This window comes from Theropithecus gelada, chromosome 6 (assembly GCF_003255815.1).
Source record: "Theropithecus gelada isolate Dixy chromosome 6, Tgel_1.0, whole genome shotgun sequence".
NCBI lineage: Eukaryota > Metazoa > Chordata > Mammalia > Primates > Cercopithecidae > Theropithecus > Theropithecus gelada.
This window is the reverse complement of record NC_037673.1, coordinates 177,405,640-177,417,588: the sequence shown is the minus strand read 5'-3', so window position 1 is coordinate 177,417,588 and position 11,949 is coordinate 177,405,640. Positions and strand designations below refer to the sequence as shown.

The 11,949-nt window shown below is 49.8% G+C and overlaps 3 non-coding genes across 3 annotated transcripts; 2 read left to right on the top strand and 1 right to left on the bottom strand.

Annotated features, from left to right (window-relative positions):
- Positions 1–2,039: 2,039 nt before the first annotated feature.
- Positions 2,040–2,111, top strand: TRNAP-UGG. The gene has a single exon. It is a non-coding gene; the product is annotated as a tRNA-Pro (tRNA).
- A 360-nt stretch (positions 2,112–2,471) lies between these two features.
- TRNAV-AAC lies at positions 2,472–2,544 on the top strand. The gene has a single exon. It is a non-coding gene; the product is annotated as a tRNA-Val (tRNA).
- Positions 2,545–3,162: 618 nt separating this feature from the next.
- TRNAL-AAG lies at positions 3,163–3,244 on the bottom strand. The gene has a single exon. It is a non-coding gene; the product is annotated as a tRNA-Leu (tRNA).
- Between the last annotated feature and the right edge of the window lie 8,705 nt (positions 3,245–11,949).

Genomic DNA, 11,949 nt, shown 5'->3' with positions numbered 1-11,949 from the left:
TTCTGATTTATTCCTGCTGTTACCGGAAGTGTAGAAAGTTAGCCCATGTTCTCAGTGAACAGTGGGGCCGCAGCCCAGGTGCAGGACGGGCCCCCGGGGGTCTCGGAACGGCTCCCGCCTGCGTCTTCCCCGCACCGCGCGCTTTGGAGGCCTGGGCACCGGCGGAGGCGGGACTGGGTCCCGCCGCACACTCCCCTGTCGCAGGCGCCCTCTCTCCAGCCGGAGGGGACCTCAAAAAGCCCTGAGTGAGTCCCCGTCCCACGTGGGGCCGCGGCTTATACGGGGACCACTTCAGGGGTCGAAAACGGAACCCCGGCCCGGTGCACCAGAGAAGAGAAAATCGCTCGCGGCCACCTGGGTAGAGACCCTTGACTGGGAGGCGTGGAGGAGCGAGCGGGGTCTGCGGCTCCGGCCAGCAGGTGCGCGCTTCCCTCTCTCACCCACGCCGGCTCCGGTCCAAAGAGCCGAGCCTGTGGGTCCAGACCGGGACGGATTCGCTGGGACAGGCCAGGAGCCCGCCAGCACATGCGGGCACTCGCGCGCCCGGGGCTCCTCGGACTCGTCGACCCCGAAACGCCTGCCCCACAGGAAGATCACCCCACTGTAGAAGTCGGGTCACGGGGACCAGCGGCGAGCTACCTGAGGGCTTGACTGCAAACACCCTCCCGAAGAAAACCGTGGACTCCCGGGGTGCGAGCGTGTGACCGTGTGGGGGGGTGTTGGCAGGCGGTCCCCATAGTAATCGAACAACCAGGTGGAAGAACCTCAGGCCTCGCACTCTGGGGCTCTCAGAGTCTGGGCGTTGCAGCCGCTCCGGTACACCCCCGGGTCACCTGGCTGAATCCGGTGCGAGCTGCTGAGGTGCCGGGAGGTCTCCCAGGCTGGCGCTCCCGTCCAGCTGCTGGTGGAGGCGCGGGTGCGAGGCTTGGGACAAGGGAGAGCTATGCCGGGTGGGGCAGACCCTTGGGGCGGGTCGGTTCACCCGAAATGTTCACTGTGGGAAGAGCCGAAAGCCAGCCACGGCACCAGGAGAGTCCAGCGTGGAGAGGCAGAGAGGAAGGGCGAGTGCAGCGGCGCTCGCAGACGGCGGAGCAAGATCGCCGGGAGTGCGAATGGAAACAGGGGCATTGTTTCCTCGGAGTCGCTTAACCACCATCCCACGCTGTTTTACAGCAGTGTAGGAAATGTCTCTGCTGGTGACACAAAAATAAACCTGTGGCTCAGCTCTGAGTAGATTATCGCGAATTTTACAGCAGGAAATCCATATCGCTATTTTTACTACTAAATAAACCAGTGCAATTAAAGCGCGCAGGGCGAGAGTAGGTCGAGGCGAGCACAGAGGAGCGCGCCCGCCCAGGCTTGCCCTGAGGGCGGCGAGGGCTGTGAGCCAGGACCCCGGGCCCTGCACCGCGGGAGCGCGCGCGCGTGGGTCCAGCCTCCGAGCTGTGCTACAACCCTGTGGCCAAAGTCACCACGAGAAGACAGAGTTCCCGGTCATCGGTCGTTTCTGCCTTACACTTTCCTACATTTCCTGAACATTTTGCAAATGGGTATGTACTGCTTATTATGTTTTCATAAAACGCTAAGAGCCGCTTCTCGGGGCTCCTCACCCAACTGGTTCGGCGTTCCCTCCCAGCACTGCGCTCTCTCCCGAGCCCTCCGGCTCTGCCAACCTCTGCGTCCTGCGCCTGGGCCTCAAGATTTGCACCTTTCTTGAACTCCCTTGGGAAGGGGCGCCCAGGCTGCAGAACGGATGGACGCCCCTGCCTGCCACTCGAGTGGATCCAGCAGGGAGGCGCTCACTCGGATTCCAGGAGACCAGAGGAGACAGGGCATACGGAGCGTTTACCCTGTGTGGAGCTACCGGCGGCTGAGAATTAGCGGCAGACGCGGAGATGGGCAGCGGGGACAGGTTGGGCTTGGGAGACTGTAAGGCTTTTGAGAATGGTTTCAAGCTGCCAGAAAGAAATCCGCCTTTTCGGTGAATTGATCCATGAAGAACACAATCTTGGAAATATTCACCGTGTTTATTAACAGCTGGCTCGTTGGTCTAGGGGTATGATTCTCGCTTTGGGTGCGAGAGGTCCCGGGTTCAAATCCCGGACGAGCCCAGTTTTTTTGTTTTTTTCAATTCAACTAAATTTCTTCTTGTTCAGATCCTGGATGAGCCAGCTTTTTTCATTTCAACTAAATTTTGTGTTACTTTGACAGTTTTGATCCCGAACGGTGTCCAGCGGTGGCATCACCAAGATTTCCGGGAGTGCTAGGGATTGGGAAGAATCGTGGATAGGAGACTAAGCGAGCCGTCCCGGAAGCAACAGTTGCTGGTAAGACTTTGGGCACAGACCTGTACGCGAGTGTATGCTTTTGCGGGTTGTGGGGCTCTCCTTTCACAGCTAGGGAACAGTTGTCGAACATACCCGGAGTGTAGTTGCTAGTGGACAATATTATGGCGGTTATCTGAAGCGTGGGTTTCCGTAGTGTAGTGGTTATCACGTTCGCCTAACACGCGAAAGGTCCCCGGTTCGAAACCGGGCGGAAACAACCTGAAGTGGGTTTTTGTTTTTTTCTTTTTGAGACGGGGTTTCGCTCTTGTTGCCCAGGCTGGAGTGCAATGGCGTGATCTCGGCTCACAGCAACCTCCGCTTCCCCGGTTCAAGCCATTTTCCTGCCTCAGCCTCCGGAGTAGCTGGGATTACAGGCACGCTCCACCACGCCCGGCTAATTTTGTATTTTTAGTAGAGACAGGGTTTCTCCATGTTGGTCATGGCTGGTCTCGAACGCCGGACCTCAGGTGATCCGCCCGCCTCGGCCTCCCAAAGTACTGGGATTACAGGCGTGAACCACCGCGCCCAGCCCCGAAGCGGTTTTTATCTCATTACACACTCTTACTACACTGGAGACTAAACTAGAAGACCCCACTAGTATGTCCACCTGGTTACAGCGGCACAAAGAGAAGAGGGCTTCTACGCTTTTGCTTCCCAGCCTCAATCACCTGCATCTGTGAAGAACCCAATCCACTTTCACTTGCTGTAGACAAGCTGGGCACAGGGCCCATCTACTCCACAGCTGCACGCTGCCAAATGGAACCCAGCATCCCGAGTATGTGTGTGGCCCATTACCCCTTTCATAGGGGACAAAAGTGACAAAAGTACCACAGTTTGGCAGCGGTGGGATTCGAACCCACGCCCCCGAAGAGACTGGAGCCTTAATCCAGCGCCTTAGACCGCTCGGCCACCCTACCTCCCCAATACAACGTAGTTACATAATTTCCTTCAGTTATAAAGCATGTCAAGGGCCCTGGGCCAACAGGGAGTTGGGGCGAATCCACAGGGAGAACCAAGGCAGGATCCGCTCCGCCAAAGCCACTGGCTGGAAAATGGCTCCACCAGCGCCCTGACACGGGATTCTCAAAGCCCAGGCCTCAGCATCTGCGTTAGGAAGGCCACTCATAAAGCCACCCCTGCCGGCCCCCCTTTGGGGGATGCGCTCCACAGCAGGGGTAGACTTCCACTCTCTCACTTCAAAAAATCAAAAACAAATACAATGAAAAACAAAATACAATAAAAACCTAAAGAAAAACAAACAGGCCGGGCGCCGTGGCTCACGCCTGTAATCCCAGCACTTTGGGAGGCCGAGGAGGGCGGATCACGAGGTCAGGAGATCGAGACCATCCTGGCTAACATGGTGAAACCCCGTCTCTACTAAAAAAACAAAAAATCAGCCGGGCGTGGTGGCGGTGGGCGCCTGTAGTCCCGAGGCTGAGCCAGGAGAATGGCGTGACCCCGGGAGGTGGAGATTGCAGTGAGCCGAGATCGCGCCACTGCACTCCAGCCTGAGCGACTGAGCCAGACTCCATCTCAAAAAAAAAAAAAAAAAAAGAAAAAAGAAAAAAGAAAAACAAACAGAAACCCCCAGCCTGAGCAACATGGCAAAACCCTGTCTCTACAAAAGATGTAAACATTAGCCGGGCGTGATGGTGTGTGACCAGCTACACAGCTACTCAGGATGCTAAGCCCGGGAGGCAGAGGCTGCAGTGAGCCGAGATCGCCCCACTGCACTCCAGCCTAGGTGACAGAGCAAGATCCTGTACCAAAACCAACCAAAGAAAAACAACACAAACAAAAAACCCCAACAACAACAACAAAACAGACAACAAATTGAAAGTATGTATTGACTTTATGAGTCATGAGCAGAAACATTCTTAGCAACTTCATTCATAATAACTCGCCTCTGGAAACAGGCCAAATGCCCACCATCTTCGCACTGGATAAATAAAGTGGTATATAGTCTTATCTTATTTTATTATTTTATTTTTTATTATGTATATAGTCTTACATGGGATAATTACAACACTGATAATGAGCTTACTGCTGCAAACAGCATGGATGGATTTCACTGACATCAATATTGAGCAAATGCAGCCAGACACCAACCGTCTGCATTCTATTGATCCCACATATGACGTTCACGCACGAGCCAAACTATCTATGCTGACAGAAGTTAAAATCCTGTCACTTGGGAGGAGGAGGTGCAGGTACTGACTTGCAAGGGACATGAGGAAACTTTTTGCAATGCTGGAAATGTTCCTTTTCCATCTGGGTGATAGGTACACACGTGTGTGTGCACGTGTGCACAAGCAAGTGTATTCAATTCCAGGCTCACTTAAGATTTCTGTACATATAAAATCTTGACACAGTACAGATATATTTGTATGAAAATTGTTTCTTAAAACATGACTTTCTTGGTTGGAAAGGCTATAGTTTTAGATTTTACTGGTGTGTAACAAATTACCACACATTTAGTGTCTTAAGACAGCATGGATTTATTATCTCGCTTTTTGTGCAAGTTAGCAAGGTTTTCTACTGATACCGCAGCAGGTGACCTCACAATGTTGGCCATTGCTGCAGTCTCATCTGAGGCAGGGGATTCTCTTCCAGCCTCCCTGCTTGTTGACAAAATGCATTTCTTTGTTGCTGTGGGACTGAAATCTCCCGTTTGCTTGCTGGCTGTCAGCTGAGGGCCACTCTCAGCAACCAGAGGCCCCTTTCCTTGAGGCCAGCGGTGCATAGTGTTTCTGGAACTCCACCTTCTTTTAAAGGGCTCACCTGATTAAGTCAGGCCCACCCAGACTAATTTCCCTTTTGATTTATCAAAATCAACTGACCAGGAACCTCAATCACAGCTGCGCAATCCGTTGTTCCGTAAAATGTGGCATGGTTGTGGGAGTGACATGCCGTCACGTTCACTCAGAGGCAGGTGGCCTACAGGGCGTGTGCCCCGGGTGGGAATCTTGGGGCCCACCTTTGAGTTCTCCCTATGACAGTTACAGGCCTGAGAACCAAATAGATAGAGTCTCCCAGCAGAACAGGCTTTCCAAGTTCCTTACTTGTCTTTGTATTTGTAACTTGTTGAAAGAAGCTCCTGGGATGGTATGGGGGGGTTCCTGTCCTTCATCATTGCTGTGTGGCCACGGTGGCTTCCTGTGTCCACTCGGCATCCTCAGGCTAGGTGGGCATGCCGTTGTGTTTCACCAGGGGGATTGGGAGACAGAGGCACCGTCTACCAGCACTCAGCCCCCGAGGTGCTCCCGGAGCACGTGCCAGGCTCTGTTCGGTCCCCTCCAGCCTGCTCTTTCAGTTCCGGAGGATTTCCTATTTGTATGTTTAGACACTTAACCTTTTTCATTAACATGTGCTCACTATGGAATAATTAGACACACCTAAGAAGAAAAAGTAGAGTAAATGAGCTTTAAGAACATAAAAAGCACCCTCAACCATGCCACGTATATTGCTTTTTGTTTTAAAGCTTTTTAGACTATTTTCATGGATTCTTTAACTTATTTGTCATATATATATATATATATATATATTTTTTTAGGAGGGGGTGGGGGGGTTGGTTTATGCAATTTAGCCCAAGCTGGGCTCAACCTCCTGGGCTTGATCCATCCTCCTGCCTCAGCCTCCTGAGTAGCTGCAATTACAGGCGTGTGCCACCCTACTCAGCTCTACGAGCAATGTTATTTATTTATTTCCTTATATATTTACGTATTTATTTATTTTTCAAACAGGGTCTTGCTCTGTCACCCAGGTTGGAGTGTAGTGGCACAAACACAGCTCACTGCAGTCTCGACCTCCTGGGCTCCAGCGATTCTCCCACCTCAGCCTCCAGAGCAGCTAGAACCATGGGTGCGTACCATCACGCCTGGCTAATTTTGGTATTATTTTGTAAAGATGCGTTTTGCAATATTGCCCAGGTTGATCTCAAACTCCTCTTCCCTCGGCCTTACAAACTGCTAGGATTACAGGCGCGAGTCACTGCGCCCGGCCAATTCTGTAACTTTCTCTTTTTTTTGAGACAGAGTCTCAATCTGTCGCCAGACTGGAGTGCAGTGGCCATGATCTCGGCTCACTGCAACCTCCGCCTCCCGGGTTGAAGCAATTCCCCTGCCTCAGCCTCCCAAGTAGCTGGGATTACGGGCGCCCGCCACCACACCTGGCTAGTTTTTATATTTTTAGTAAGACGGGGTTTTACCATCTTGGCCAGGCTGGTCTTGAACTCCTGACCTCATGATCCGCCCGCCTCCGCCTCCCAAAGTGATGGGATTACAGGCGTGAGCCACCACACCCGGCCCAATTCTGTAACTTTTAAAGGTACGCATAGGCAAATTACCTCCGGAAAGTGTCGAAAAATTACTTAAGTGTCATTGTCTGGGGTAAATACCCGTTGTCTGATGGCCATGGAAAAATAGGCTGCAGATACATGGGTGGGCTTTAGAGCTGAAGTTTAATAGGCGACAGGAAGAGGAGAAGCGCTCTCGGTAGCAGACCCGGGTCTGGGAGAAATGGATTGCCGGTTTTGTGGTGAAATGCAGCAGGTTTTACAGAAGAGCTTGAGGAGGCGGTGCCTGATTTACATAGGGCCCAAAGATTGGTTGGATCAGGTGTTTTATTTGGGTAAGGCCAGAAAAACTGGTCAGGGCTAGCTGTCATTTTCATAGGGTGGGAAAAGCTGTCTGTCTCCAACCCCAATCTTTTATTATGCAGATGGTTCTCTACCTGGCCTGGGCCATGTTGCCTGTTTCTTTACAGGCGGTGACAAAAAAAAAAGGGGGGAAGATGGAGCCTCCATGTTGAACTGTAGCAGGACGGGCTGAAGACAAAACCTCTCAGACCCGAGTTGTAGAAGGAAGGGCTTTATTCATCTGGGAGCATCCGCAAGCTACTGTCTTAAAATCCGAGCTCCCCGAGTGCACAATTTCTGTCTCTTTTAAGGGCTCACAGCACTAAAGATTTCACATGAAAGGGTCGTGATTGATTTGAGCAAGCAGGGGGTACGTGACAGGGGCTGCATGCACCGGTGGTCAGAGAGAAACGGAACAGGGCAGGGAGTTTCACAGTGTTCTTCTATACAATGTTAGGAACATCGGTTTCTAAGTCATGAGTTGATTTTTAACTACTGGGTTTAGACCAGGCAGACCTGGGCCTGGTTTCGGGCTGCCTGTCTTTGGTTTTACTTTATTGTTCTTCTTCTTTTTTTTTTTTTTTTCTCCCGAAGAACAGGTACTGAGGATAAAACAATATAAAACAATGTGAGAGGGTCTTTCTCTTTTCTCATTTCCCCCCTTTGAGACTTTCACTCATTTTATTAGTAGGAGTTCTCACTCTTATTTTTATTATTTATGTTTTCCTGTGCAACAGATTGACAGTGATTTATATAGTATGCTGGTGCTGAAGCATTTTAGTGAACTAAAGTAGCGACAAAGATTTTTATCATCTGGAGAAGTACAGGTATCAGACAAGGGAGCAGTAAGCAGGTTCCTATTATTATTATTACTCCTATTATAAGAATTTTAAATCCTGCTATTGCTGGGAACCAATTTCTAAACATGGCTCCTGGATTAAGTCCATGCCACACTTGCATGGGTACATGTGCCAGTTTTGCTATATCTTTAACATATCCTCAACTACCTGCCCCTGATCATCTATGTGTAGACAACAATTAGTAAGGTTGACTTTTCTACAAACTCCTCCTTCAGCTGCTAGCAAGTAGTCAAGAGCTAGTCTATTTTGATAGATAGCATTTCTCATCAGAGTTTCTTGCCAGGCAAGAACAGTCAAGGCTTGACTGGTTTTATTAGTAATAATTTCTAAAACAGCTTGTAACTGTATGACTCGGTTGAGCATATAGATGGGGGTCTGATATCCCCATGAGCCATCTTGTGCCTAAGTGGCGGGTCTATAGTATTGTATGATTCTTTCTGGGGGCCATTCATCATCTTTCTAATCACCTATGGCTATGCTTCGTTTTTCGCAGGAAGCATAAACTGGGAAGCCTAGAAGTTCACCTGTTTTTATGGGCCGTAAGAAGAAAGATGGCTTAATGGTGCCAATTACACAGCTACCTGTCCACTGATCAGGCAGCTTAGCATAAGCTGTGTCCACATATCCAGTAAAACCCGGTGGGGGCCGTCCAGTCCCGGTGGAATTCTGGGTGGGCCCCAACAGTCTGCAACTTTGGAAATTTACTGAATGGATTTCTTTCTGTGTAACTGGAACTCTACCATGTAACTGTTTTTGCGGTACCATTATACAGCTTTTGCCTAAGACAACTCAGCCGTCCTACAGGATGAGTGAATCCCTTCCCTTCTCTAGCTATGCAATAGTGTCCAATGATTGAGGTTTTTAGAACCTAAAAATTGTCAGGGTGGTTCTTTTGGGCAGGGAACTCATCAGGAACTGGGTCTGTAGGAACTAATTATCGGGCTTCCCATGGCCAGTGATCTCGCATTACAGTTCCTCCACAAACATAACATGAAGTGACTTTTAGAGACTGGGCTACATGCTTGGCTAATTGCAAAAACAAATTTTTAGTTTTTCCTGGAATCTCAGGTCCTGGCACATTTAGTTTATCACAGAAAGTCTGAAATACTGGTTCTGGGGAGCGTCTTTGAACATCTCCTTTTATTAGGAGGCTTACACTAGGATCTAGTCTTTTTTCATCAATGCCTAATGTTATGTATTTTCCTTTATTCCATTTTGGGTCTGTGGGGTTTGTGATTACCAGTTCTAAAGGGTTGCAGCTGGCTTGTCCTTTCTGGAGCCAAACAGGATCTTTTTCATCTTCTTTCCAGGTAGCCTAAATGACACAAGACCAGTACTGACACATGTCACATAAATATAATTCTTGACAGACATACTTATTTGCTGCTGTGTAACTTTTTTCCTGGTCTAGAGAACCGCATCCTTTTCCATATTGCTTACTATTAACAGCGTCACAGGCATCAGATTTTAAGGTTACATTTTTGGGGACCCCCCTTTCTTCTGTTTTACCTATTACTTTACTTGTGTCGTTTAGGAAAGGACTAGTCCTTAGTCTTATTTCAAAGACTGTGATCATGGAAGGTTCAGAGGGGTCATAGCACACATCGGGCTGGTCACTTCCCGGATCACATACCTTGTACTGGGTGTTATTATACAGACAGGTTGCCTTTGGAATTCCTAGGCATTCATAATGGCTACAAAATAAAAAGAGTGTCTTAACTTGTCCTACCTCAGTGACCTGATGTATGCACTGAAGGCAGTGCTCTGTGTGGGAAGAAGCAGTGGAAGCTTTTAACACACAAGTCGAAGTCCCAAGACGATTTTCCTCATGTTTCAGCCGTGTGTAGACCAGTCAGCTTCTGGGTCTGACTGGAGCAGGGCTTGTCGTTTTCCTCAGGGTCACTTTGCAGGGATTGTCCAGGCTTGGTTTGGCCTCCTAGGTCTCAGTGGCTGCGGGCTTCACGCGGCTGTGGCGAATCCAGGCTGGGATTCCTTCCACCTTTACCGCTGTGGGAGTGGTCAGGATAACGGTCTGGGGTCCCCTCCACCGTGGCCGCAATGGAGCCACGTTCCAGTCCTAGATCCACACACGGTCACCTGGAGAAAAAGGGTGAACTGGGGAGAATAAGCTGACTGGGCACCTCTCATTTACCCAAGTTGAGATAGTCTGGGCAATTTTCCCCAAGGCCTGTAGCTGCCGCTGTAATTCAATCTCACTTAACTCTTGGGGAGTACCCGGAAGTCCTCGCAGTATAGGAGGAGGCCTATGATACACAATTTCATAGGGGGAGTATCCTGTTTTCTTAGAGGGGGTACACCTAATTTTAAACAATACTATAGGAAGGGCTTGTATCCATTTTAATCCTGTCTCCTGACATACTTTCCCTAGACTGTTTTTGATAGTTCAATTCATTCGCTCCACCTTCCCCGAACTCTGAGGTCGATAAGCGGCATGTAACTTCCATGTGATTCCTAATACCTTTGCTGTCTTCTTTGCCAAGTCAGCCACAAATGCCGGCCTATTATCTGAGCCGATTCCTAGGGGCAGTCCAAACCTAGGGATGAGATCTCCAAGAAGCACACGGGTTACTTCACGAACTCTTTCAGTTCATGTTGGATAAGCCTCCACCCACCCAGAGTAAGTACACACTAGAACGAGTAAATACTTGTTACCTCCGCATTTAGGCATCGCTGTGAAGTCCACCTGAAGATCCTCAAAAGGAACCGCTTCATAGGCTGGTATGCCGGGAGGCACAGACGGGCCTTGCTTTGCATCGTGCTGTCGACAGGTAACGCATTGCTGCGCTACAGTTTTAGCAAACGCTGGCAAGTGTGAGATATAGAAATACCGGCCTAACAGCTTTTCGAGTGATTCTTGGCCTAGATGGGTAGTTTCATGTACAGCCAGCACGACTGTGGCTTCTAGCAGCTGTGGCACAGCTATTCCTCCATCTGGTAACTTTATCCATCCTTCCTTTATTGTTTGTCCTCCCTCTGTTTGAAGAAAATCTTTTTCCTCTTTAGAATAAGTTGGCACCAGATCAAGCATTTGAGGGAGTAGTGGGGCTGTGACTGACGCCCGGTAAGGAGTAGATGCTGCTTTTCGTACCTCTGTGTCTGCTCGGGAGTTTCCTTGGCTCACCGAGGTGGAAACTCACTGGTGTCCCCTGCAATGCATGACTGCCACCCTTTGTGGTTTCTACACTGTTTCTAATAATTGTAGAATTTCTTATTGATGTTTTATGTCTTTTCCTCTAGAATATTTTTTTTTTTTTTTTTTTTGAGACGGAGTCTCGCTCAGTCACCCAGGCTGGAGTGCAGTGGTGCGATCTTGGCTCACTACAAGCTCCGCCTCCTGGGTTCACACCATTCTCCTGCCTCAGCCTCCCAAGTAGCTGGGACTATAGGCGCCCGCCACCACACCCGGCTAATTTTTTGCATTTTCAGTAGAGACAGGGTTTCATCGTGTTAGCCAGGCTGGTCTTAATCTCCTGACCTCGTGATCTACCCGCCTCGACCTCCCAAAGTGCTGGGATTACAGGCATGAGCCACTGCGCCCAGCCTCCATTATTTTCTTAATAACCTTGCTTTCACTTTATGAACTCCCCGAATTCTTTTTTTTGGGGGGGACATGGAGTTTTGCTCTTGTCACCCAGGTTGGAGTGCAATGGCTTGATCTCGGCTCACTGCAACCTCTGCCTCCCGGGTTCAAGCAATTCTCCTGTCTCAGCCTCCCAAGTAGCTGGGACGACAGGCATGTGCCACCACACCCAGCTAATTTTTGTATTTTAGTAGAGACGGGGTTTCACCATGTTGGCCAGGATGGTCTCGATCTCTTGACCTTGTGATTCATCTGCCTCGGCCTCCCGAAGTGCTGGGATTACAGTCGTGAGCCACCAGGCCCAGCCGAGCCCAGGAGTTTCAGACCAGCCTGGGCAACATAGTGAGACCTTGTATCTACAAAAAAAAAAAAAAAAAAATCAGTTGGGCGTGATGGCATGTGCCCATAGCCCCAGCTACTGGGGAGGTTGAGGTGAGAGGATCCCTTGAGCCCAGGAAGTCAAGACTGCAGAGAGCTATGATCCTGCTACTGCACTCCAGGCCTGGGTGACAGAGAGAGTCCCTG